The 27272-nt window shown below is 40.5% G+C and overlaps 1 long non-coding RNA gene across 6 annotated transcripts in view; it reads left to right on the top strand.

Annotated features, from left to right (window-relative positions):
- The window catches only part of LOC135099904 (uncharacterized), a 215250-nt gene that overhangs the window by 114023 nt on the left and 73955 nt on the right, over positions 1–27272 (top strand). For 2 of the 6 annotated variants that reach the window (XR_010268423.1, XR_010268427.1), the window contains exons 3-4: positions 10161–10358; positions 11483–11562. This is a non-coding gene — a long non-coding RNA (uncharacterized LOC135099904). Of the gene's footprint in view, positions 1–10160; positions 10359–11482; positions 11563–12004; positions 14195–27272 lie in introns of those variants that run through there. The other 4 variants (XR_010268426.1, XR_010268428.1, XR_010268424.1 and 1 more) reach the window with 3 other exon arrangements.

Below are 27272 nucleotides of genomic sequence, written 5' to 3'. Positions count from 1 at the left end.
AGGAAAACAACCGAAGAATTAGAAAGGAAATGGAGAGAAAATTCAGGGACGTGGAGGAAAAAATCCCGTGAGTGAGTAAACATGACGTTCAGGGGAAAAAAAAAAGGCAGAGGCGAGAGAATCCTATCCTGAAAGACCGGATTCCGCCTCCACACCACACAGCTCTTGTCCAGAACAACACGGCTTCTACAATTGCATTCCTGTGGAGGCCACAATTTTCTCTTCCTTCCATCTGTTAGACAAGGAATGTTGTCTTTACTTTTGGTTTCCTCATCCTTCAGCAGGACATCCTTGTTTCATCGAGAAAAGACACCTGCCACTCTTCTCACGTGGCTGTCGCGGGAGGTGAATTCTGGATATTGTTGCTACCAGAACGATTAGAAATGCAAAAATCAAGAAAATTGTTCAGGAGGCGAATTTTACTGGCTTTCCCAGATCTTAATTGTGATAGACCTACATAACCTTGAAATAATATTTCGTAGTATTCCCTGACTTTAGGGGAAAATATTATATAATATAGCAGTTCACTGGACTAAAAGAAGCACCATGAATGTAGGAGAACCGAACAAGGAAGCAAGGTAACTAAAGGATACCTGGAAAGAGAAGAAATAAGAAAAATAGAAAAAGAAAGGAAAGGAGCAGTAAATGTATTCTCTGCTTCTTTTCCTCTCCCTGGAAGGTATACATGGTATTTAAACTTTACGCACGAATTAGGCGAACATGAACTAATTAATGCACACTAAGTTTGGAATCTGTTTCACCCAGCCTTTTGCAACTCCAGCCGCTGGTTGCCGCTTGTGTTACCTCAGCCTCGTATTTTCTTTTCTGGTGGTGCTTTTCTGGTCTCGCACATTTATTTTGCACTTTTGCGTCGGCAGCCTGACACCTGCTGCCAGCCCGGGGCTGTTTCCCACGTATAATTTTCATCTGCCTCTTTCTCACAGTTCTCCCATCCACCGCCACTAGTGCCCCCACTAACACGGGACGTAGAGAGTTGGTGTTCGTAAATTTTAAATCCGTTTGATTTGGAGTGAATTCAGGGAGTGCTTAGCAGACACGGCAGAGGGAATTACATCTTGATGACAAACCAGAAGAAGTTTGGGGCGAATTTGAGAAGTGGAGACTCCGAACTCTCTCGCAATGCCCTGCAAGGCTGAAAAAGACCTGCTAACTCTGTGGAAGGGATCCTCTGGTGTGACTGTATCCAGGGGAAGAAACTAACTATTTATGGACAAACGTAAAAGAAAAGGAAGGCGAGAGTTGCTGAAAGAAAAGAAAAAAAAAAAACAGCGTTGTATATAAACACGTAAACATCGATTTTTGCACACTACCAGTGGTTCATGTTGACCGTGTGGTGCCTCCTCCTTAACCTTGCCTTGCGTCTCGTCACAGGTTATTGCCAAGCCGACTTCCTCAGTTTCCCTCTGTCAGCTTCTTGCCCCTCCCTTCGTCCCCACTCAATCTTTCCTTGCACATCCCCACTCCTGCCTTCAGGCACAAGTCCCGAAAAGTTAGTCCGTCCTAGTTTATCACATCCTGACGAAGCCGCCGCACCACATTTGCCCTGCGGTCCTCTTGGTCTTATATTTTGCAGGAAATATAATTTCTAGTGTCTTGTCACTCCTTTTTCCTCAAGACTTGGTTTCGCTGATGGTGTTTTAGATTACGTTATTTTTCTTGTCCTGGTTTTCACATTTATATCGCTTTTCGTGGTTTTGCCTGAGGTCATCAAATTGAGAGGTGATTTCGTGAGAGGGGAAGTAAAGAGGGAGCCTGATAAACTTGTAAAAGAAATAAAAAACTAGAAGAAATACAGAAATTGTGAAGTGGAGAGGCTAGAAGTTGACGCGGCTTTGAGTCATGTGGGTAACGTCCCTATCTGTAAAAGTCGGTTTTATATTGAGGCGTCCAACTGTGTAGTGTGATCATGTCGCCCGGAGGCGGCGCCATCAGTGCCACCGCCACCACCAGGACTATGTATACACCACCACCACCATTACCACGACCGTCATTACCATCAACCCCATCACCACTATCGCTGCGCCTCGCCCCACCGAGGGACGCTGCGATATTTTCTCCTTTCCTTTTCATGTCACGAATTCTATTTCCTGGGACCCTCCTTCTCGTGCACTTCTTCACCTCTCGCAATCCCTAAGGGGTACGCCCTCCCACCGTCAGCACGCTTATATTTTTTACTCATTAGGACTCGCAGCTTCCTGGTCGAAAGGTTTCGGTTTGCACACAGTCCATAAGCTTCTTTCTTCTCACACTTCCCAGTCATCCAATAAGCTGACACAAGGCTGGAGGAAGAGTAAATCAAGTGAGATCTTTCTTTCTTTCACACACACACACACACACACACACACACACACACACACACATAGAAAAAGAAAAGAAATCAAAGACAATTTCACGTTGGCTACGAGAGAAGTCTCTCTCTCTACTCACCGTTTCTTATCCCTCTGAGCCTCAATTATGGAGCACGAAGGGTGTCGCTCCCCACTGGTATACGCGTCCCTCTCGCCCTTACGGAAAGAGGCTTAGATGTGACACGTAGACGCTATTGACTCTTCTGGGATGGCATACACTGGACCAACAGCTGCGTTTTTTTTTTCTGCTATCAGCGAACACGAGTCAAAGGTTCAGTTGTCCATTTCCGCCCCTTGTACTGATTAAAGTGTGTGTGTGTGTGTGTGTGTGTGTGTGTGTGTGTGTGTGTGGAGAGAGAGAGAGAGGGAGAGAGAGAAAGGGGGGGGGTTAAGGGCGGTGAGAGAAAGGGAACCAGCCACCGATGTACGCCTAACACGCCCCTGACCTTTCTCACGGACAGATTTTGTTGAACTTTTTATCACAAAGTTTTTTAGTCGCTGCCAGAACCACAACTCTCCTGATGACCTTTGAGTGTAGTTATAAAGCACGGGAAAAATCGCACATGGATCCACGTACACTCACATACATACACCTACAAAGACTTACATACACACACACACACACACACACACACACACACACACACACACACACACACACACACACACACACACACACACACACACACCTTCAGAGGGCTTGCCTAAAGGAAAAACCTTGAAGGGTATTTCAGTTTAGTAGAGGTGGACGTGGCATACATGAAAGCCCTTTTGAGACAGACACGCCAGAAAGAGGAGGGAAGCACAGAGAGGCGAAGAAACTGGGAAAAGAAAAAAGGAACGACAAGAGAGAGAGAGAGAGAAATGGAAAACCAGGTTTAGAGGAAGCGGCAATCCTTGGGAAGTAAAAGGGAAAAAGTGGGCAGAAAGAAGCTACTAATGTAATTAAGAAAACGTAGCGAAGAGACCAGGGAAAATATACGAAATATAAAAGGAAAGAAAAGAGACATTAAGAGGGAGAGACAGGCGTAAAACAAGACAAGGAGAGAGGAAACTATGCGATTAAGAGGTTTAGAAAATTAAAGAAAATAATGATAACCATGTGTGTGATCTTCGCCAATATCCATAGAGGCAAGGAGACATCATGGAATGAGTTCTACAAGACCTTTGCAGTGCTATGGACTGCTTCTGTTTGCTTCCGCTTCCTGACCTCTGACGTGACCGAGGTCAATCATCCTTGACTGACCCATTATTTTCAAGCATGGAGATCCCGAAGAGTTCTTTTTAGTGATACAAAAGTTAGTTCAAAGTGAGTCTTGCAGTATAGATATGAGTGCAAAGTGAGTGCTATACAATGTAAATAGCACGTAATGGTTGACCTGTCCTAAAAGCTCAGTGATCTACAATACTGACGCCATTTACAGTCACTGTTGAGGCTCCAAAAGAGTTTCTCGTTGATGCCAAAATGAATGCTCTATGCATTTTCTAATTTCATGTTTTTTTTTTTTCCAAGTTCATTGAAATTGCTCCCTAAAAACACAAAGTCGAAAAGATTTTATTTGGGACAAAAATCATCGTGTGGAACTAAATTTCAATCTGATTGCCATAGTTCATCCGATTTAGACATGATCTCTGATCATGTCTAAATCGGATCGGATTATGCATCACTGAACACTCATTTGCATGTACTGTTAGTGTTCCAGTGATACCAAGTGAGTCTTCCATGGTCAAAATTAAATTCATGATGATGAAATTTGCATTTTCGAATGACAATATTGGTCTCGCCTTAAACCTTCCATTGGACAATAAATAAAACTTAAATTTCGAGCGATTTATATAGACAGTTTGGCTATCGCACACACACACACACACACACACACACACACACACACACACACACACACACACACACACACACACACACACACTTGATTTCTCAGTTCTATAGTCTTATATAAAATTTTCATGAAGACAAATTATAGAACTGATGTCCAGATTGAACACTAACACTAACACTCATTTTGTCGACATAAACTGAAGTTGGCAGCGTCTCTGTGAAGCGGTGATGTCAGGCGTGCAAGGACTATCTCACATTCGTAAAGTATTCACTGTTCATCTTTGTGTCATATCCAGTAGGCACTCGCCAGAGTCTGCCCGCCACATCAGCAGCATTGCTGCACCACTCACGCCAATCAAAGTATCTTTCTAGTTAATAAATTCTACGTGTGTTTTACGGTCAGATTTTTCCCTGATATTGTCAGTGCAGAAACTTTGCATCGGATTAAAGAGGTTTGTTTGCTAAGAGGAAGACTTTACTGTTATATTCCATGACTTTATAAACACATCGAGACTGGTTAAACGTCCATCGGAAATAGTGTTATGTATAAATTAATGGCAGTTTGTGCCATATGTAGTGAGCAAAATTACTGGGAAAAATGTTCACACATATGCACAGGCCATACTAATGGATACTCCCCAAAACCCACAAAAATACATATAGGTTTGAGCACCATATGTATTTTTTTCAAGATACCTTTTTTTTCTTTTTCCAACGAATTACATAATCTCTGTCCTGAAGCTCCCCTCGTGAGACTGGGAACGGTTTCTCTGAGAAGTATATACCTGACACACGTGGCTGAGGGTCACAAGTGAGTGGCAGCCTAGAGATTGAATTCTATGGATCTTTACCATATTTCCGATACGTCGGATTACTCCATGTTCGCATGCAAATAAAGCCTCGGGGATCAGCCCTTTCTACTGCATTTTTTTAATATTTTTAAAGATTTCGTTCATCTAACTTCGAATACTTTACTCCTCAACCGCAGCGGTGTTGGAAAAACTTTTGATGGACTTGTTGGGTCAGTCAGAACTGGGAAGCAGTACGTGTGTTATGAGACAGAGAAACAGAGGTACAAATGTTTGCTTTAAGACGGTTGTATCGCTCTTCACACAAACGAAAAGAAAAGAAACAGTGTGAAGAGACTTTACACCTGCCTTGGGCCCATCAGACATATGGGTGATACACTACATCCCACGCGTTGTCATTGGTCGTAACGTCGTAAAACAGGAACTCCGCCAATACCCATCACTCACCACTGTCGTTCCGTGTTATTTCCAGCTCAGCGGAGGCTGCTGAACTATTTTGCCGTCCATTGCAGCAGACGCATTGAGACTCCGAGCTGCTGACGTTTTCATGACCTTGAGACAGGGAAACTTTTCCACTCTCTCAAAACTCTGACAAATCTGCCCCGGTAGTTTTGCTTGGCGCATCTAGAGCAGTGGGATGAATTTTTACGTTGTCAGTTGGATTCAATATTATGCAGAACTGTGTGAAAAGCGACACCTAGAGGTAATATTCCCAGTGAGCTGGAACTATACCTCAGTTGAATGGGCAGGAAAGAGAAAAACGTGTGTGTGTGAATATATGTGAATATATGTATATAGATGTGTGTGTGTGTGTGTGTGTGTGTGTGTGTGTGTGTGTTAATATATGTATATGGATGTGTGTGCGTGTGTGTTTGTGTGTAAATATATGTGAATATATGTATATAGACATGTGTGTGTGTGTGTGTGTGTGTGTGTGTGTGTGTGTGTGTTGCCCGCACAATTTTGTAAGTTCCTTACATGCTCGTGCAAAAGAGACTGGCCGAAGTTACAAAAGAGAATGACGAAAAACCTAAGACAAGAAAGGAACTGAGAGAATACTGAAACAGCTTGCAATACCCACCTCTCTTTCCCCCACTCACTTGTGCACTTAACTTTACACGAATGCTTCCAAGTTTGGTGGTGGATGTTTGTCTATTTCTTAAGTGGGGAAATCCAGAAGTATGTGTATATTGAGACTCAGTCGCATATAACAGATATGTACTACATGATATGCAATTCTGATGTATGTGTTATGGGAACATTATATTTTTCATTGTTGTTTTCGTGGCTTTGTGAAAGAGGTAAAATACTGTCGGTGAGATTAATTTGTTCTATGGCTTATACTTGCCGGTTTCTACTGTTCTTCCCTTTTTTTTTTTTTTTTTTTTGTTACGTACGTACGTAAATGGCGAGTCACTATTTGAGGAAACATCTTTACTGATTCTTCTTACAAACTTGTTCCTTTTTTATTTTTATTTATATAAAGAAAATGGCAAAATGATACAAACAAACTTTTGAATTATAAATTTAAGCTTAAAATCTCCATCTTTACAAGAAATAATGATCAGGAAGAAAATACCTAAAAACGGAGCATACGCAAAATTCATTCGAGCATTGTCGTGATACTTCTCTGTTAAAGGTGTCCAGGCCGGATAAAGATTGGTAAACAAAAAGTGAGACAGCGTTCCAGTATATCAATGAGATATTTAGAAATAAATACATTGGTTAAGGCTTGTATTACGGGTAACAAGGAAGCAAAAAAAGAGTGAGGAACAGAGTGAAGCATACAGTTAAGAAGCTCAAAATATAACAACTAGATACATAAATAACGATAACAGAAAAGAAGAAATAAAAATATTGCGGTGGACTGTGATATGGAAGAGGAATAGGTGAGGCCTGTAGCTTCTGATTCCATCCTATCTTGATCTGTGGGAGTCACGGCACCCACACAGGAAAGACGTGCATCACACAAGGGTAGATGAGGTCCTTATATAGAGTCAGCACAGTGGAGGGATGATTAACGGAGACAACACAGAACACCAAACTTCACGGGGGATGCCTCAGCAAGAGTTAAGATATCATTTTTCCAATTAAGATTTTTAGTGTAAGAAGGACAGCCCATGAATATTTAGTGTGCAGGAAAGAGAAAATGGAATATTATTTAAAAGGATGGATTAAATATGAGGCGAGTTGTGCCTTCGTAGCGTGTGGTAGGTAAGAGGATGAAATGAGTTTGATAAGGCCGCCTCATCATGCTGGTCATGAACCACCTAAATGGCCTGCCTCTGAAGAGTTATGAACGAGCCGGGGGAATGGCGGCCTCCAAAGACTTCATGGTTTAATTTCCTGGACAAGAGGATACTGCAGGTGGTGAGTGTCTCGGGGAACTGGTGTGTGGGGGGCTATGATGTTGAGGAATGAGGAGCTTTGGGCAGGGAGGGACTGTTGCGTCGTCAGTTGTTTACCTTGGCTTTATTACCACCGATCTTTCTCGCTCCGTGCTCAACTGAGGGTTCCTGAGCCCTCACGCTGAAAGAACCGCGATAGTTATGAACTAATATGGTATGGGAGAACCGTGAGGCCCGGCCCGAGATATATTCCACGAAAAGAGAAAAATTAAAGACCGCCAGGTAATTTCCCCCCGTGAAAAAATTATCAAGGGAAATTAGGGCTAACTTTAATGCCTTATTGTATAATGTCCCCAATACTGCGGGCCAAAGAGTTAGGAAGAATTAAGGGAGAATAACTCTTTTGGACGGTAGCATTTGTAGCATTATTTTCTTCCTCCTTCTCTCTATCCCTCTCCTTCGTCTCCCTATCCCAATGTTTTATTTTTTCCTATTTCACTTTCTCTCCTACTTTTCTTCAACTCTCCTTCCTCTTCATCTCTCCTATTTGGCCGATTTGACTTCTTTCCTATTTCCTGTTTCCTTCCCAATTTCCTGTTTATTTCTTCACCTCTTCTCCTCGTGCCACCTTCTTTATCCCCTCGCCATCTTTCTCTTCATCCTTCTGCTCCTACTTCTTTATTTTTCAACGCTTCCTCCTCACTGTTATTAAAAAAAAAAAGGCAATTAAGTTATCGGCCACACCAATGTTACTCTTTTAACAGATGCCCTTGGATTAGTGCCCGTGCGTATTTTCTAATGTTGTTTGGTTGGTTCCCTTGGAGGTTCAAGGATAACCACAGCCCAAGACTTCGGTTCAGTATTGATCAATGGCCATTTTGCTGGCTTCATTTTGGTGGTTTTCCCTCGGGTCTCGTGAACTGTTTGGAAGGAATAAAAACTTTTCTTGCTTGTAATGATTAGAGATGGCGCACGAACCTAATCCCTGAAGGAAAATAAGTTGGTATTGCATTTTTTTTCACATCCTCACTAAATTTCCTAAGAGGATCCGAAGAGCACTGGAGACGAGGAACAGGCGACTGAGTTCCTTTTGACGCCTTTCCGTCCCCCGCCCCAGCCATCGTGGAGGGAGGCGGGCGTAATTAATGACCTGCTCTGCGCCGCCTCAGTGCCTCCTAGTGGATTAGTCGATGTCCTTGAGGCCCTGGGTCGAGAGAATGAGATTAAGCTTGAGTCAGGTTAATGATTTCCTTTGCCCATGCCTGAAGGTGCACTCAAGGAGAACGCTTGGCAAGTGGTGGGGTGTGGCGTGCTGGAGGCGACGAGGGCATCACTAACAGGGAGCAGAGAGAACGGTGCCGACATATCAACACCCACTCTCCTCACGGATCCAACTCACCTTACTTAGTACGGGATCCTTGAATTAAATGAAAAGGATACAATAAGGAATACATTAATGAGTGTTTGTTACGAAGTTTCTTAGATGTTGGCTGTTCTAGATAAAATGAGGGAAAATCATAGTTTGCTTTTGCTTTTTTTTTTTTTTTTTAGGTGACTTAATTATCCTTCTCCCTCGCCTGCTCCTGCCTTGCCCTGACCTTCCCTGTCTAGCCATCTCCTTCATTCTCTCTCTCTCTCTCTCTCTCTCTCTCTCTCTCTCTCTCTCTCTCTCTCTCTCTCTCTCTCTCTCTCTCTCTCTCTCTCTCTCTCTCTCTCCACGTAGGAAAGAAGTAAATGAGACAAACGGAAGAAAATTCTGTTTCAAAGAATTGATTGTGAAAAAGTTGAACAGCTTTAGGTTTTGGTTTCTTGCACTGAAGTGACATTTGGAAGGCAAACTTTTAAAAATCTTATAGGTTGCGTAATGTACAATAACTTCCAAAACAGTCTTAAAGTGTGGTATGAACTGTGGCATAATGAAGAATGTGAAACCTGCTGCTTGATCACGTGTTGCGCCAGTACTGGTATGCATGGCTTGACGGGATACTAATATGGCGATCTATATCCTGATAATAATATACGGTAACATCCCTAGTGTGAAGGACGGTCAATTGTTGCCACCGTAGTTATCAAACGTATCATATGATATCGTCTAAGTATGTAGACCTATTATTCTTTAAAGATATATTGTTTTGGGAGCTACTCTACACACATTTGCCGGGATAAGTGATGCCATATTCCATAAAATGTTTCAGATAAAGAAAAAGAGATCTGAATGATTTTTTCTATCACATCTCCGGTTCTTTGTCTTTTCGCAGCTTTTTTTTTTTTAATGCAAGGCAGATCACCAGTCCTAGTAATTATTTCATTTCAGTATATATAGGCATGAAATTCACTGCACTTGTGACATCATTTCAAGGGGCAACTGTACACTTAGGACAGCTGTTCAAACACTTTAACGATATTTCTATGTATTTAATTATGTTACTTATTTGCTTATTTATTTTCATTTACTTATTTTTTTTATTTGTTGTTGTCGTTGTTGTTGTTGTTGTTGTTGTTGTTGTCTTCTTCTTCTTCTTCTTCTTCTTCTTCTTCTTCTTCTTCTTCTTCTGCTTCTGCTTCTGCTTCTGCTTCTGCTTCTGCTTCTGCTTCTGGTGCTGCTGCTTCTTCTTCTTCTTCTTCTTCTTCTTCTTTCTTCTTTCTTCTTTCTTCTTCTTCTTCTTCTTCTTCTTCTTCTTCTTATTATTATTATTATTATTATTATTATTATTATTATTATTATTATTGTCATTTACTATTACTACTACTACTACTATTTATTTATTTATTTATTTATTTATTTACTTTCTTTTAGCGAGCCGAACAAGAGGACATTAAGCCATTCAGATATTCACCTAAATCCTGTGAAATACACAATGGTAAACACGCACGTCACGACCCCCATAATGATTGGTGAACAGATAACCAAGCAACAAACACAGTACGCGGACTTTAAGAAAGACAAGACCTGCCAAGAGAGTCACCTTTCCATGCCATCTTGACTGCATCTCGTGTATGTTGTTTCCTTGATTACTGTGGGTGAATTTAGAAATACTATTATATCAATCATGTGTAATCTAGTTTTTCATGTTTTAATCTATAATATGAAGACCTTATGCGTCAGTGGCCTCCTTCATGCAAAGGCAACGCGCGCCACACTGGTGCAGGACGGTCTGTTTGTAACGTTGCTTCTAAAGTTTTGTGTTCCGCCAATTCACTAGTGGCAGGAACTAATGAAATTACCATGTACCTAAGTAACTTTAGACCACTCGTAAACATGAGACAAATGGAACGTAGTGGCGGAGCTAGATCACCAGTCCCAGCAGCACACACACACACACACACACACACACACACACACACATGCGCACGTTTGTTTATTTGTGTGATTATTTAAATTTCACTTCCATTTATTCGTTTACCTGTGTGTGTGTGTGTGTGTGTGTGTGTGTGTGTGTGTGTGTGTGTGTGTGTGGACAAAGAAAGACGGCCTTATATAAACGGTCACAAGAAAAAGCTTTTACCTGTTCCATCTTCATTACTTTCTTCCTTCTTAAACCCTCTTCGTGTGTGTGTGTGTGGATGCTCATCACTCACTCCTTTTTTTATTTGTGCTGCATTAAAAAACACTAAAATCTAAGTAACTAAAACGATTCCAGCATCATTGTTTTATGGTAAGTACCTTGCTTTTATTTCCAACTATTTCTCCTCAGGTCTCTCTTACTAATGAATCTCTACCTTCAGCATGTATTCCGCCTCCACGTTCTACGTAGCCAAGTAGCAGACACCTTCCGGCAACCCTTTTCTCCGTGGCCTTTAGCCTGATCCTCGCTAGCATGAAATTCCAAACGTAATATGTGTTTTAAGTTAATATTATTATTATTGTTATTATTATCATTATTATTATTATTATTATTATTACTATTATTATTATTATTATTATTATTGTTGTTGCTGTTGTTGTTTGATTTATTAATTCATACATTATTTTGTCTATTTACTTATTTATTTATTTTTTTTATTTATTTATTCATTTATTTTGTGGACTCAGTTTGATATTGGCCAAAATTATTGTTTTTATCTGGGAATACTAAACTAGTACTTGGCCTTCAGCGTTCCTCGTTTTTGGCATTTCAGGAGTATTGACTTCACTCTGCGTAGCTCCATGACTCAGCTCCTCAACACCAGCACACCAGTTCGTCTTCACCACATGTCAGGTAAGGGTTGCAGTCCTCTACTTGATTACTCCAACAACATCTATCTAGGCAGAGTTTCTGTTGCCCTTATGCGTTCCAGGAAACATCATTACTATGTTTAAAGGAAAACGAAGTGTTTTGTAGTTTTGTGAGAGAAAAAAAAAAAAAAACGAATAATAGCTCTAATTCACGAAGCTATAGTTCCATGCCATGTTGTCAACATAAGACTTTCGTTCGCTTTTGTCAATCAAGGAACAAACTTACAGAGTGAAAATGAAAGAAAACAATTAAATGATTGAGTGAGTAATGAAAACCTGATAGATGAAGGAGGTGAGGCACGGACTTCTAGGACAAGGTACATTGGCACAATACCTCACATTAAGAAAAGTAAGGAATAAACAACCGGTTCATAGTGGGCGAAAATGTCATTCTCTAACAAAGTGACTCACCTTTACCTTTTCAGGAAACAATTACAGCCATGTGGAAGAATATGGAGCAGCCGAGGGCGCGCCTAAAGAAGGACAGTAATGGCGAGTAATGATAGGAAGCAAGAGAAGGCGCTTAGGGGGATGGCGAATTCAAAGAAGGAGAGACGAAATTAAGTTGTGACATGAAAAGTGAGTGAAGCAGGCACGTCTGGAGTGGAGGAATACTTAGGATGAAGTGCTTACCGAGTAAAATAATTGGACACGGCGTGGAAGCTGATTACTCAAAATTGCTTTCAGGGGGATATGAATGATGGAATTTTTACTCGTCGAAAACTTGCTTGACGTCACTACATGTAATATTATAATGCCAGGAAGCTTATGCTTCAGGAAATCTATACTATATAGCCACAGTATGTTCACAGGGATTCTTTTGTCCAGTCTGCATCGCCGCGGCCTCTCTGCTACCCTCCACTCACGTTCCATTCCGTTAATTAACTAACTTTCCTCACTCACTTTTATCTATCTTATTTACCAATTTTGTTTATCTTTTCTCATTTCCTCTCAGCCTCCTCTGCCATTGCAACCCCTTCCTCCTCCCTCCGCCTCCGCGCTCACTGTTGCCCCTTCCTTCTCCCTTCTTTAATACTCTCTCCATATGTACCGTGCCTCTCTCTTCCCAGCCCTCGCCGCCCCCGCACCTCTGATCCCTCTTCCCTCCTTCATTTCGCTCTTATCCTCCTTCATAACCTCCATGTTCTCCCTCCACCAACTCATTATCCTTCACTTCTTTGTCTTCATAACATCTGCGTCCCTTTTCTTCCCTTCTTGCTCGCTCTCTTTATTATCGTTTTGTGTTTATTTAATATGTTTGGCTACTTTAACTTCTGTGTTTTTCGAGTAATTCAGAAAAAAATATCATAGATTTTCGTAAAGTAGTATTTGATTGTGGAAGTTTTGTAGTAGTTGGGTATAAGGATGATTCAATAGCGACACATTAATTAGGAAACTTTGATCCAAAAGATACGACACCAAGGGGCACGACTCACCCCGAAGTCACGTGAGGGCCACCGCGATGAATATTTAGGTGAATATATTTACATCCACAATTAACGGAATGAGGTAAAAAGTAAAATTATTTTAGAGGGATCACTTTCCTGCCACTGCCACCACTCCAGCCTCCTCTGCCATCTTTTCTTTCATTACTTCCACCACCACCACCACCAGCACCACCACCACTGCTACTTCTTCTAGAATTTCTACCATTTTTACCGCCACCACCACCACCATTACTACCTCTACTACCGCCAACACCGCTGCTAGTACTCCTAGAATTTCAACCACCACCACCACCAACAACAACAACAACAACAACAATTAGCAACGCAACATTTACTAACACGAATTTCCACATAACCACAAACCACGCTCACCTCGCCCCCTCACCACTACTAACAACACACCCAAACCAAAAAAGCCCGTCACCACCACCACCACCACCACCCTGCCAACACCTACACAACAATAACACGTTGCAGGATGCACAGTACTTCGGTTAATGAGACAGCCTTTGGTGTTTTGTAGCATCATTAAGCTCTGCAACGCTGGAATAAAAAAAAATAATAAAAAATGCTCCGATGTGTGTGTGTGTGTGTGTGTGTGTGTGTGTGTGTGTGATATAACTTTCTAAATATTTATTGCTAGAGCCTTGAATGTGCCTGAGTGTGCCGTGTTGGAACAAGCTTTCGGGATGGAATGGTGGAATGGAGTGAGGAGCTGGAGGGCTGATTGGCCAAACTGATTAAAAATTTGAAAAGTTGGAATAACCTGTGAAGTTTTAATATCTCATTATTCCTTATAACACGATCGGTTACTTTAGCGACCAGAATATAACAAATTCCGCTCGCTTTTTGCGATAAGTCTAGTGTCTCCAGTTTAACTCCATTATAATGCTTTACCATATCTCTCCTGGCTGCGCCCAGATCAATCTGTCTATACAAATAGTACTATTTCAGTCACGATACAAACGAACTCCTTTCTTTTTCGGTAAAAGTTGCCAATACAAGACAATTTCAAATTATTTTTCATATTGGGAGATCGACCCTCGTAAAAAATTATTTCCCTGCCCCTTAAAAGGATAAGGATCTGGTTCAAATTACGGAAAGGTTGCGTGAAAAGGTTCTACTAATGTTTCACTTGAATGAAGATACAATACGAGGGCAAAGAAAAAAAAAAAAACATATATATATATATATATATATATATATATATATATATATATATATATATATATATATATATATATATATATATATATATATATATATATATATATACGAGTATATATATATATATATTTATACCCTATGTGAAGCACTTTGCACTTATCTGCATTAAGACCCATTTGTCAGGTGTGCCCCCATCCTGACAACTTATCTAGATTTTTTTGTATTTCTATTACTTGTTCATTAGAGACTACGGAATTCGCTGTTTTGGTGTCATCAGCAAACTTCGTTATTATACTGGTAACACCTTCATCTATGTATTTTATATAAACAAAGAAGAAAACAGGTCCTAAGACTGATTCCTGTGGCACCCCGCTGGTTACGTTAGTCCAACTGTATGTTTTTCCACTTATTACTACTCTTTTGTTTATGGTTGTTTAGCCAGTTTTATACCCATCTCTGCACGTCGCCTTGGATACCGTGTGATTTTAGTTTAACCAGTAAACGTTTGTGAGGAACTTTGTCGAAGGCCTTTTGAAAATCAAGATGTATTATATCTACTGCTTTACTCTCGTCATACTGGTTCAGAATATCAAAGAAGAAATGTAAGAGGTTCGTCAAACAAGAGCGTTTGTTGCGGAAGCCGTGTTGAGTATATTTAAGTAAGTTGGTTTCTTCTAAATGATTAACGAGTTTATCTCTTATTAGTGTTTCAAGCATTTTGCATACGACTGAGGTTAAGCTAATTGGCTGGTAATTACATGGTAAAGATTTACTGCCTTTTTTGAAAATCGGAGTTACGTTAGCAAGCTTCCACTCATCAGACATTGTACCGAACTGCAGGGATTTATTGAACAATACGGTCAGTGGTTCAATTAATTCTGATTTCGCTTCTTTTAAGATGCGGGGTCAGATCGTGTCGGGTCCGGTTGACTTGCTTACTTTAAGTTAAGCGATACATTTTGACACGTCAGTTTCTGGTATATTGATGTTATTCAGGACGTCGTTGTTATTAATATGGACTGCTGGCACCGTAGTGATGTCACTGAGGTCTTCTGCTGTAAATACTGAAGCAAAGAAAGTGTTTAGAATGTTACTAATTTGCTCCTCGTCGTTAATGTAATCTCCATTTTCGTCACTTACGAGTCCAGTAGTTGAAATAACCATTCTCTTCTACTTGATAAAGCTATAAAATTCCTTCGGGTTCGTTTTACAATGGATTGCAACATGTAACTCGGTAGACCTTTTGCTGTGTTTTATTAACCTCTTTGTTTTACGCCTTAACTCTACGAATCTAGTGCGTTCTTCGTTATTACTGAAGGATTCTAATCTGTTATAGGCGTCCCTCTTGGCGAGAGAGAGAGAGAGAGAGAGAGAGAGAGAGAGAGAGAGAGAGAGAGAGAGAGAGAGAGAGAGAGAGAGAGAGAAATAGGCTGTCAGAGAGATGGAGGGAGTTAGTAGGACACTTCTTTGATGCGTCACCTTGAAGGTAGTCCAGCTCGAGCTTTCTTTTTTTTTTCTTTTCTTTTCTTTCTTTCTTTATTCATTTATTTTTATTAGTTTTCCACACCTGAGGACTAACAAAAAGTTATATAGTTATGGTTTATAACCATATTTTGTGCTTAAGATGATTTTCCAATTTAAATTATCTGTGTGGGACAAATCTTAAATTTTGCTTATATAGAGAAAATGGTCTTTAAATTGTCTTCAGCTTATTGTTGGCAATTTTTACGGGTACACATAAAGCAATAATCTGGAAAGACATGAGATGGTCAAGTGTAAACTCTCCGCGCCCAACGCCTTCCTGAGTCTTTCAAAAGTGTTTTAGCACGGTAATGGTTTGCTGTATGTCTGCCTTATTGTCACTCAGTAAGGGTTCCGCGGCATTATCAAATGGCCTCTGAGTCATTCACTTAGCGTCAGCCAGCGCCAGTAATTATAGAGATCAGCCCGTCACCATCCATCAGACGTCACAAGTCACGGGCCCAGTAGTGTACAAGCTCATCAATCATGACACTTTTGGGTAACATGTGAAATGGAGGCACCACATTTTTACCGCGTTTATATTGACAAAATCCAAGTTAACTCTTTTTTTCCTTCCCCTCTCCCCCATCCCGCTGGCTGTTCGTCGCTGGGCTGGATGTAGGCCATTAATCTCCGAAACTTTAGATTATCACGATGCACAGAACTTGGTTGCGATTAATTTACATAATATTTGGATTTTCCTACTTAAAAAAATTTGGAGACCGTTGCTCATCCCATTTTCACCTAAATTTTTACTCGCTTCCAAATAATTGTTTCCAAAAGTTTGAGTATGAGAGCCTATATATCGACAGCAGCTGCAGCTGTGTGTGTGTGTATGTGTGTGTGTATGGTTTTACAGGAATGTGTACTTTCCGGTTCCGTCCGTATACCAAATTAAATAAGCAGGAGGAGCCATTGTGTTGAGCACTGCCTGGGGAGGAGCCATTCAGAAGTTGAGGCTTGGAGTTTGAAGGGACTATCGATCGCATTAATTGTTTGAGACTCAACAACAGAGGGCCGCCTTCCCCTCCTTGTTTAAAAAGATTACTCTACAGTCTATCGATCACACATTTCAAGAAAACGTAATTGTTGTAAGATTACTGTTGAAAGATTCCCTACAAACAAAACCAAGCACTTTGTCTCATTAGACATCACTTAGTGTTTTGTTATAAGAAGTTTCTTTCAATTTTTATTTTTCTATTTACAGAACGTTAATTCTTTTTTGTATATGAAATTTCGCTCGGCGGTGCAATACTCGCGTCTTCTGTATGGATAATATTATTTATGTTTTTATCCTTTCACACTGTAACCTATATTCATGTGCAGAGGACAGTTGCAGAGCGTAAGCCGAGAAGTTGTGACCTTACAGCCCGGCGGGAGTGCATGCAAAGCCATCACTCCCGCCCTCCTGTGTGTGTGGCCCTGCGGGAGCTGAAAGCCAACAATCCTATCTCCGTGTGTGTGTGTGTGTGTGTGTGTGTGTGTGTGTGTGTACATCCTTACTTCCAAAAATCAGAACTTTAACGTAGATTGTCACATAACTAAAGATGCTAATCATATGAAGTGTGTGTGTGTGTGTGTGTGTGTGTGTGTACACGTCAAGTTTAACTTAGTTGTAATTTAGTGGGAATTGTTTTCTACATGCCAGTAGATTCCCTGTACACGTGCTACACAGTTTTCATTCTAAAACATGTGTGTGTGTCCCACAAATGTCCGAGAAGCACGGTGGACTTGAGAGATCCCTGTTTGCTTCAATAATTCTCCCTGTACCAGCACCGTCAGGTTGACGGGAGCTTTAGCAGTGTAGCTGGTATTTGTGTTGGCGAGCACCTTTCCTTTCTCTGCCAAGCCATCAAAAGGACGATGTTGTCTGATGGCAGCAGCTTGACCTTTGTCCCTCGTGTGGAGTGGCATCTCTAGTCTCACTGGTCTCTGTTTACCTTTCGTTAGACTCTGGTTAGCACCTGCCGTGAACCTTGATTGCTCGCTTGCATTTGAGCTTTTAAACGTGCTGTGTAAATAACGTGTGACGCATTATAATGAGAGAGAGAGAGAGAGAGAGAGAGAGAGAGAGAGAGAGAGAGAGAGAGAGAGAGAGAGAGAGAGAGAGAGAGAGAGAGAGAGAGAGAGAGAGACTTATATTTAGTTGTGCTTTGAATTACAAGTGTTATTATGTTCTTGGCATTTACCCACCAGATTTAAGATATAGGTAATGACATATTTTTCTGCTTATACATGTAATAGAAATTGGAGATGTCCAACTCTGAGACGAGATGTTGGCCGGAGATAAAGAGAAAACAGGACAGGCTGCGGCAAGAAGCTTCCAAGCGGTGTTGGCACTTCTTCGATTTTTTTGTGCCATGTTACTTGCAACACTACAGAAGTAATCATTAAAATCTTTGGCTGTTCATACATCATCCGATGTTGCTTCCACTTGTAGCATAAATGAAACAAGATTAATTTTATTATATCTGTCCAGAAGGTCAATTACCATAATCCATTTTAGGAGTGACTTATAATGATTTTCCTCTGCTGCTCGCAACAGATGTTAACATGTTCCGGTATCTTCTGAACTTTTCATGTCAAGGACCATTAAGCGGAAAGTTTCTGCAGTTTTACGTTCCTTGATGGAACCTGTTGATGTAATATATGAGTTTCCTGAGTGATTCTCATAATCAGAAAATTTGTATCATGCAGCTTAAGGAAATATTTATCGTAATTTTCATTAACATTTTGACTTTTCATTTGAGACTGCTGTCTATAATTTAAGGCTGATCCATATAAATGTATAAAATTATTATCATACACCCTCTTTTTAATAATTTCTGAATAAAGTGGATTTTTATCAAGTATTTTCCTATCAAAGTAAATACAATACTTTGAAATATCACTCATAATTGTATAAATGATACCAACTGTTTGATAATTTTGCAAACTATTTGTCCAAATGTGATCTATGGTGGAGGCTGATGTTTGTGTTACTCGTGTGGGTTTAGTTATGATTGGAAATCATAAGTTGGTAAAATCACATACATTGTTCTCATTACACTTGAGAAAATTTGTTAAAATTTCCTATCAAATAGTAAGGAATATGCACTCCAGATACTCTTGATTCAACAGTATCCGCTAAAGCTTTAAAAGATTCTACAAAGTTGGTATTTGGGGTCTCTGAACGAGAGAGAGAGAGAGAGAGAGAGAGAGAGAGAGAGAGAGAGAGAGAGAGAGAGAGAGAGAGAGAGAGTTAGTTACTACTGTAATACATCTGAAGTAAAAAAATACATAACTGATATTGAACGAAGTCTGACGTGTAGGATGTTTTCTCTCTATCTGATGAAATGCTGTTTTCTTCCTCCGAACCGGAAACGCACTTACGTAATTTTGCTTTCTCTCCCTTCTCCCACCAACCCCCCCCCCCTCTCTCTCTCTCTCTCTCTCTCTCTCTCTCTCTCTCTCTCTCTCTCTCTCTCTCTCTCTCTCTCTCTCTCTCCTCTCCTCCTCCTTCCTCCTCCTCCTCCTCCTCCTCTAGGAAATAATGGTTTCCGTAATTCTAAACAATATAATTAGTTGCAAACCATTAGACTGCATCTGCGGAATTGTGACTTTTTGCATCTTGTAAAAGGAATCAGTTTCTTGAATCTGAATGTACCGCACAAAATTTAATTTCATTGCATCATGATTTGCTTGCAAATTGCGTTTCTTGTCTAAACATTCCCTGGTCGTAAGAAAATTACAGTTAGAATCCATACGTCTAATGTGATGAAAAGGAGAGAGACAGAGAGAGAGAGAGAGAGAGAGAGAGAGAGAGAGAGAGAGAGAGAGAGAGAGAGAGAGAGAGAGAGAATTATCAAGTAACTGACAAGTAAAAACTTACTGCGTTTCGCAGTTCGAAGAAAGAAAAACTGTATTTCATAGGAATTACTCTATATTGAAATGAAATTGTGATTGCATGCCTTGTATCTTTTCTTTCCACGAGAGTTGTCAGTTCCTGGGTGCATTCAGCGGCATTCATACGAGTCTTATTAAGTGTGAGTTTTCCAGCCTGCTATGCGTCCTCCCGGAATGTCAAGGTCTCCGGTGAATATTTGGAATGTTGGATATTAGTATGAACTCAATTTCACGGCCACTTTCTACAGGAGATTGTAGTGTGCTTTATAATCCTCTTTGGCGTTTGTGTTAATTTGATGGCACAAGTAATGAAGTGAATGAATAATAACGTAATAGTTCACTATACAGTTGCGTGAGTGATGGTATTTTAACCTTTCCAGTACCACGATATTGATTTCATTGTTATAGTTATCATTAAGGGATTTGATTGAGTTAAGGATGATGCTTTTCGTTATTAAGGCTTACATACTCTCTCTAGACACCACCATTCAACACAGTTACCTCATCTGTCCTATCATGACTGACTGATAGGTGATTTCAAGAAGTTTGGAAGCCGTGTGTAGTCGTGCATAATTTAAATGTGTATTCAGAAGTAATATAGTTTAGTACCATAGTGCTGAGAGGGAAAGATAACCTGCAGGAGTCAAGGACGCGCTGCCGTGGCTGGTGGTCGTTAGGTGGGCCATTCAGGAAACGTAGTCATACTTGAGGTCTAAGGGAGCACTGAGCCGTGACACTTTAAATTATATCTACAATGCACGGTTGAGTCGCGTCCCCGTGAGAGCCAAGCATCAGAGGAAAGGGAGGAGGCACTAAGGGACGCCTGCCCTCATTAATGGCGTCACTTGAACTGTACATTCTGCGTAGATATATATCTTCTCTAGTTGTCTTAATTTCCTTGAGTTTCTGAAGCTTCTATGTTAAACTCCACCTTAGCAATTTCTAAAGACGAAGATTCTTATTTATTATCCGTCCCACCCAGTGATAAATTCTCCCGACCTACGCACCTTGATTTATCGTAACATAATTTTTCACAGGAGTGGACCTTGCGGTAAATTTTGAGGATGAAGTGGTCATGAAGGAAATACTGTTGTTGTTGTTGTTGTTGTTGTTGTTGTTGTTTAGGCCAGTTTAAGGAATGTTTGTGATTGTAATACTGATGGTTAAGGTGACTGATAGTCAAGATGGGGATGGCTGTGGTGATTGTGATAGTGGTAATAGTGGTGGTAGTGATCGGAGCGCTTCCGTATAAATTTTTTCCTAAGTACTCTCCACACATCACACACATGAAGATTACTCCATAAACCTTACACCCCAAATAATGGCCCAGGTAATGAACTACTTGACCTAGCAGAACCTAACCTAACCTAACCAAACAACCTAACCTAATCTAATCTAGCATAACCTCACGTAACCTAGCCTAACCTACCCAAATTTAACTGCCGAACTTAACCTAACCTAATGTAACCTAACCTAGCCGAACTTAACCTAACATAACTTGAAAACCTAACCTAATCTAATCTAGCATAGCCTTAACCTAACCTAGCAGAACTCAACCTAATTTAACCTAACAACCTAACATAATCTAATCTAGCATAACTAAACCTAACCTCACGCAGCCTAGCTTAACCTAACCAAATCCAACATATCCGAATTTAACCTAACCTGACCTAACCTACATTAATCTGACCTAGCTTAAATTACCTTAACGTAATTTATCACAAGAGATACTGCAGAGGTAGTTGGGGTGACGGTGCAGGTGGAGGGTGCCCGCTGTACTCTGGCAGACAGTAACATAATGGTGTGAGACGAGGCATAAATATTACATTAGCCTAATTAATGGGACTAGCTGTAATTAGGCTCTTACAATAACAGTCTCACAGCCTCGTTACTCAGAGATGAACAGTTTTTTTTTTTTTTTTTTCTTTATCGCCTTTATTTCGCACACACTTTAATTTTTCTGCGCATGATTTCTTGTTTACTTAGAGGAAGTACGTCACTGCGATAATGTGCGTTTTATAACAGAGAGAGAGAGAGAGAGAGAGAGAGAGAGAGAGAGAGAGAGAGAGAGAGAGAGAGAGAGAGAGAGAGAGAGAGAGAGAGAGAGAGATCTGGATAATGTCACACAGACATTCCTGCAGCATAAGATAAAAAGTAACGTAAACTAGATTTTTTTTTGTACGTGTGTGACGGTGAATGAATTAAACTTAGATTACACACTCTCTCTCTCTCTCTCTCTCTCTCTCTCTCTCTCTCTCTCTCTCTCTCTCTCCTCCTCTCCTCTCTCTTCCTCTCCTCTCTCTCTCTCTCTCTCTCTCTCCCCCCTAATGAATGCTGGCGGTAGTGTCCGGATAGTTAAAACGAAAAATGGGGTATGTGCAAAACGAGGCGAGCGAGTTTATTTAATGATGCAGAATTTGAGTGTGTGTGTGTGTGTGTGTGTGTGTGTGTGTGTGTGTTGGTCTGTCTGTCTGTCTGTCTGTCTGTCTCCTCTTTCACAAAACATTTACAAACCTAAATTTCTCATGGTATTGTGCTCTTTCCCCAACCACTTACACTGAGCCACGTAATACTATGAACCTTTGCTCTCTGACTCTTGCTCCAGCCCCTCAGTGAAACGATAACCTGAATGCATAAAAATCCCCTGATCGTGTAATTCAGGATAAAAGGACAACACACCAAATTATTTTCTAATAATTTGATGTCTTACCTCGACTACTTTAATTGGAGGTTTTAAAGATATGCTTTTTTCTCATGATTCCAGTGATAGTTTTGACAATGATTTCACACCTTCAATGAAAAATACTAAAAAAAAAGCAGCAATCATTACAGTGGTTTTAGAAAACAGTGTTAATAGGAGCCCAGAGATTCAAGGGGTTATATTCCTACACGCCTCGGCTGCTTACCTCGGCTTCTTTTAAAAACTCTACAGTGGAAGTCATTAGGATTTCCAAAGGTGTTTTTAATGGTTACAGTCATAATTTAACAAGGCTTCCGCTCTTTCGATGATAGAAAAACACCATTAAGAACTGAGTAATTATCCCTGCTGCCTAAATAGTACCGTTGAGCGCCCCAAATCGTTTGAAAAAAAAAATTGTCCTAAGACGCAAAGACAAAGCCGAGCGCCAACAAATCCTCTGTGGTTTATGGCCGGTATTGGACGCGAGCCCTTTACGCCATAAATTTTGTCGGGTGTCGTAAAATTAAGACAGAGGCGGCGTATACAATACTATTCTCTATTTGGAAGGGCTTCGGAATACTCGGAAAAGTTACAGGTGAAGAATAATCGTGAAATAAAGGTATTGCAACTGTGGCCAGACGACGATAGTAAGGAATGGTGTTGGGAAAATGGGGTTCCGAATCAGAGGAGGCATAAAGCGAGGCCAGGAAAAGGGTAATCTTGTGTAATGGGCGTCTAGGTGAAAGGGGAGGCGTTAATTTGGAGAGAGAGAGAGAGAGAGAGAGAGAGAGAGAGAGAGAGAGAGAGAGAGAGAGAGAGAGAGAGAGAGAGAGAGAGAGAGAGAGAGCAGGGGCGAGAACAAAGGCAGACAGAAAGACAGACAGACAGACAGACAGACAGACAGTGACAGACTACAGACAAAGCGGGCTCTCTCATACGCTCTCTATGTCCATGCACCCAATTACTCAATGATTAACACACACACACACACACACACACACACACACACACACACACACACACACACACACACACACACACACACACACACACACACACACACACACACACATTACCTGGCTCCCCCCTTCCTCCCCAGTGCACACTCAACGTATGATTATAATACAAAAAGATAAATAACTATTCAACCATGGCGTTTGTAACTCCAGACATCGATAGATTATGAAATACTGTATCACTTTGTTTTTGTCATTTTAGGAATACATAATAATTTGGTACTCGTTAAATTTTAGCTGATAAGAATAAACTGTCAGCTAGAATTGGTATATATCATTAATTCAGTCACCCAATAATCAAACGATCGTCTATTTTTAGCTGATGAAGATTGTCGATAGAGACCGATAAGTAACCACATAAGTCAGCCATCCAGGAAGGAGGAGGGCTTGCTGTCCACCTTAATGCCGCGGGGCCCAGAGTGATGAGAAGCCTGACTGCTGCCCTATCATCATCACGGAAAGCTGCACGCTCCATTTATATCTGAGGCAATCTCGTACACCTGCCCTTCGTGACAACCAGAAAGAGGAGGACGTGTGAGATATTTCGCATGGACAACACGACCTATTGCAGTCTGGCAAACACCCTCTCCGACCCCTCGCCGCGCCCCAATCGAGTGCAGGTGAAGAATGAGAGGAAGGAAAGAGCATCGTGAAGGAAGATCAGATTGCTGGGGTGATTTATGGCCTTAAGGGTGCATTGGACGCCCCACACTTCCTGAGGCTTGGCTGAGCATGGCGCTGAGGAAATGAAAGCGACATGGAAGCACAGTTAAGCCCGGCAAAGTAAAGAAAGGGTGTTGGAACGTATGAAAGACTTATAGGATATTAAACCATTAGAGATAAATGCACTACCGATGTAATGGACACGAAAATGGAAAGAAAATGAACAAATATTTTTAAAACTGAATTTCAAATTCAAATTTGCTTCCAATATTCTAAAAGTTTGAGGCATATAAATTTGACTGCGTTACTTTGATAAAGAATATGAGAGAGAGAGAGAGAGAGAGAGAGAGAGAGAGAGAGAGAGAGAGAGAGAGAGAGAGAGAGAGAGAGCTAGACTTTAAACCATTAGTGCATTATCGAGGCGCCAAGGAAGGGAGTGATGGGTGGCCGGTGCTTCAGCCGTGATTGATTGATGGAAGTGGCCCTCAGCGGGCGACACGACAGCTGGTCACTGCCGCCCTGCATGGACTAAGAACTGGAGCAGGAGGAGGAGGAGGAAAGTGAAGAAAAGGATCAAGAAAAGCAGACTGGTAATAATAATAATAATGATAATAATAATAATGATAATGATGATAATAATAATAATAATAATAATAATAATAATAATAATAATAATAATAATAATAATAATAATAAATGTAATTAAGTAAAAGAAAGAAAACGGAGGGGGAAAAGGAAGGGGGGAGGGGGAGGGGAGGAGGAGGAGAAGGGGAAAAAAGGAAAACGGTGAAAATAAATAATAACTTATATGAAAAACTAAACTGTTACATAACACATTGTGTTTAATGAAGATTGTTGAAATATTTTTAAATGAAAGAAAAATTTGGAAAGACGCTTAATACAAATTTTAGAATGGAAAAGGATCATCGAGTTTTGTCCCAGCAGAAGAAAATCTGATGTTTTCAACAATAACAAACTTACTTTACATTCTGAAATAGGCTGGAACTCATTTTTAAGGAGGGAACTTCCTGGGAAAATAAACACGAGAGTAAGACAGTATTACAGAGTTTGTCATTGATTGGTTTGAAGAAACACTGTATACTCAGTAACTCTTGACAGAAAACTAATAACATGAGGAAGCAACCTGATCTGAAGAAAAAAAAGAAAAAAAGAGGTGGAAATAGATAAAGCGATATAGAACCACAAACGTAATTAATTGAAACATCGATCTGTGAAATATTTAAATTCGTAGTGAAAGTTAACAATGTGCATTGTCGATGAAGGAATTACCTGAATGTTCATTTAAGACTCTTCATAAGTTAAATACACACACACACACACACACACACACACAGAGAGAGAGAGAGAGAGAGAGAGAGAGAGAGAGAGAGAGAGAGAGAGAGAGAGAGAGAGAGAGAGAGAGAGAGAGAGAGAGAGAGAAAGAGAGAGAGAGAGTTCAGGTGGTGGAACATGTTTTTTTTCAATTAACTGGAGGTATTATGGAGCTACGTGAAATATCATGAAAACTGATTAAAAGGAGAAGAGGAAGCAGCTTCAAGCACACAGTGAAACACTAAGCAAATATTAGCGATAATCAAATCCTCATAAGCATACACCAGTTGCCAAATTTTGTAAGTTATGAAGATATGCAGAAACAAGCCTGAAAAAAAAAGACCATAATTTCAAAACAAAATCGTCGTAAATATTGAAGGTGAAAATATAACTAATGTATAATGAAAATGAATAGTGATTATAAATATTAAAAAAAAAATGAAAATATAGGCAGGAAAAATACTATTATGAATGAACCTTGAAAGCTTTCCATAATAAAAGTTAGGAATGAGGGATCCACATCCAGTGTCTGCACACGGTTATGATCTGTGTACGCTGCAGACCAAGCGGCATTGAAGTGCTCAACAACAGGGGAGTAGTTGGGAATAACTCTGATGATCAATGAAAGATGTATACGGAGAGAATAAAGGAGTTCAATAAATGGATACATTACTGAAACACCAGATCTTCGATGGAACAAAATCTGGAGCTAAAGCGTAACCAAATATCAAGAGAAGCGCACACAGTAGCGGGAGACCAGACGGGCCAAGAAATAAGCCTGAAAAGTTTGTAAGGAAAGTTTGGGGAGATTGGCACACTGCGTAACTCACGGAGAAGGTCGAGGCAGGCCTTTGTGTAGTGTGTGAAATGAAGGATTCCTGGGGACCGGGGGTGGTGGTGTTGGTGGGGGGCTGTTGTCGGCTCGATAGCGTGCTGCCTTTGTTGCCCTGTGGTCACTGTGTTATTCTCACCTGAAACAGAGGAATCCACCCATGCTTCCCCCGAGGTAATCATTTGTTCAACAGTGAAAGGTTGCTTGGTTAATAGTTGTTCGGTCCTGATAGTCTTTTTAGAGGGGAAAGAGGGATGGATCAGTGCAGTCAACTATACTACCACTATCAATATGTAATTCACAAATTAATGAAAAAATAAGATATGCATGAATACATCGTTTTCTCATATCCTGAAATATTTTAAATTTCTCACTTCTAATGAATTTTCATCTCATTGCCATTTTTCTTTCAGTAAAACGCTTTGTATTTTCTTCGTCCTCATATTTCTTCACGAACCTCCGCCTCCTGCCTTGATATTCTTGCTTAGGTAACAAAGTAATAATGTTGCTAATTACAACAGGCTTTCAGGACCTGAGTCAGAAAAAGAAGTAATTAAAAAGAAAAAATGAAATTTCCTTTATTAGAGGAGTTTGGACGCTCGCCAGCACAGGAGAGAAATCTCTCATGTTAGCCTGGGGCGGGGGCTGCCTATGCGAGGCTGCCTGCTAGTCCACGGAGGGAAGAAATAATGCAAAACTAAAGTAGCATTACGCCGTGCTGTAATACGGGGAATCTGAATTGGATTACTCAGGTTATGAAGGGAAATAGTTTTCTTATATTTTTCCCTTAGTGTGTGTGTTTTCCACTATGTGTGTGTGTGTGTGTGTGTGTGTGTGTTATTAATTTCCAGTAGTTTATTCTAGAATTCAATGGTTTGATTTTTTTTTTGTTTCCTTTCTAACATTGAATATAAATTTAACATTCCCCATTCTAGAAAACCAGCTTCTTTAGTATTTGACTCAATCACTTGTTTATATGAATGTACATTCATACCAACACGTTTCAGTTTACAAAAGCATAAGGACGCTGCAGAGGACGGATCGACCCACACAAGGGACACGCCGCCCTCATCCACATATATATTTGTTCCGCAACGCAATATGTACTCATCGTCTGGATAATGTGGTGGGTGCGTGTGGGTCCCCAGG

The sequence above is a fragment of the Scylla paramamosain genome, chromosome 4 (assembly GCF_035594125.1).
Source record: "Scylla paramamosain isolate STU-SP2022 chromosome 4, ASM3559412v1, whole genome shotgun sequence".
NCBI classification, from domain to species: Eukaryota; Metazoa; Arthropoda; class Malacostraca; order Decapoda; family Portunidae; genus Scylla; species Scylla paramamosain.
Note: the sequence above shows the minus strand (reverse complement) of the source record. Positions and strands in the feature narration are given on the sequence as shown.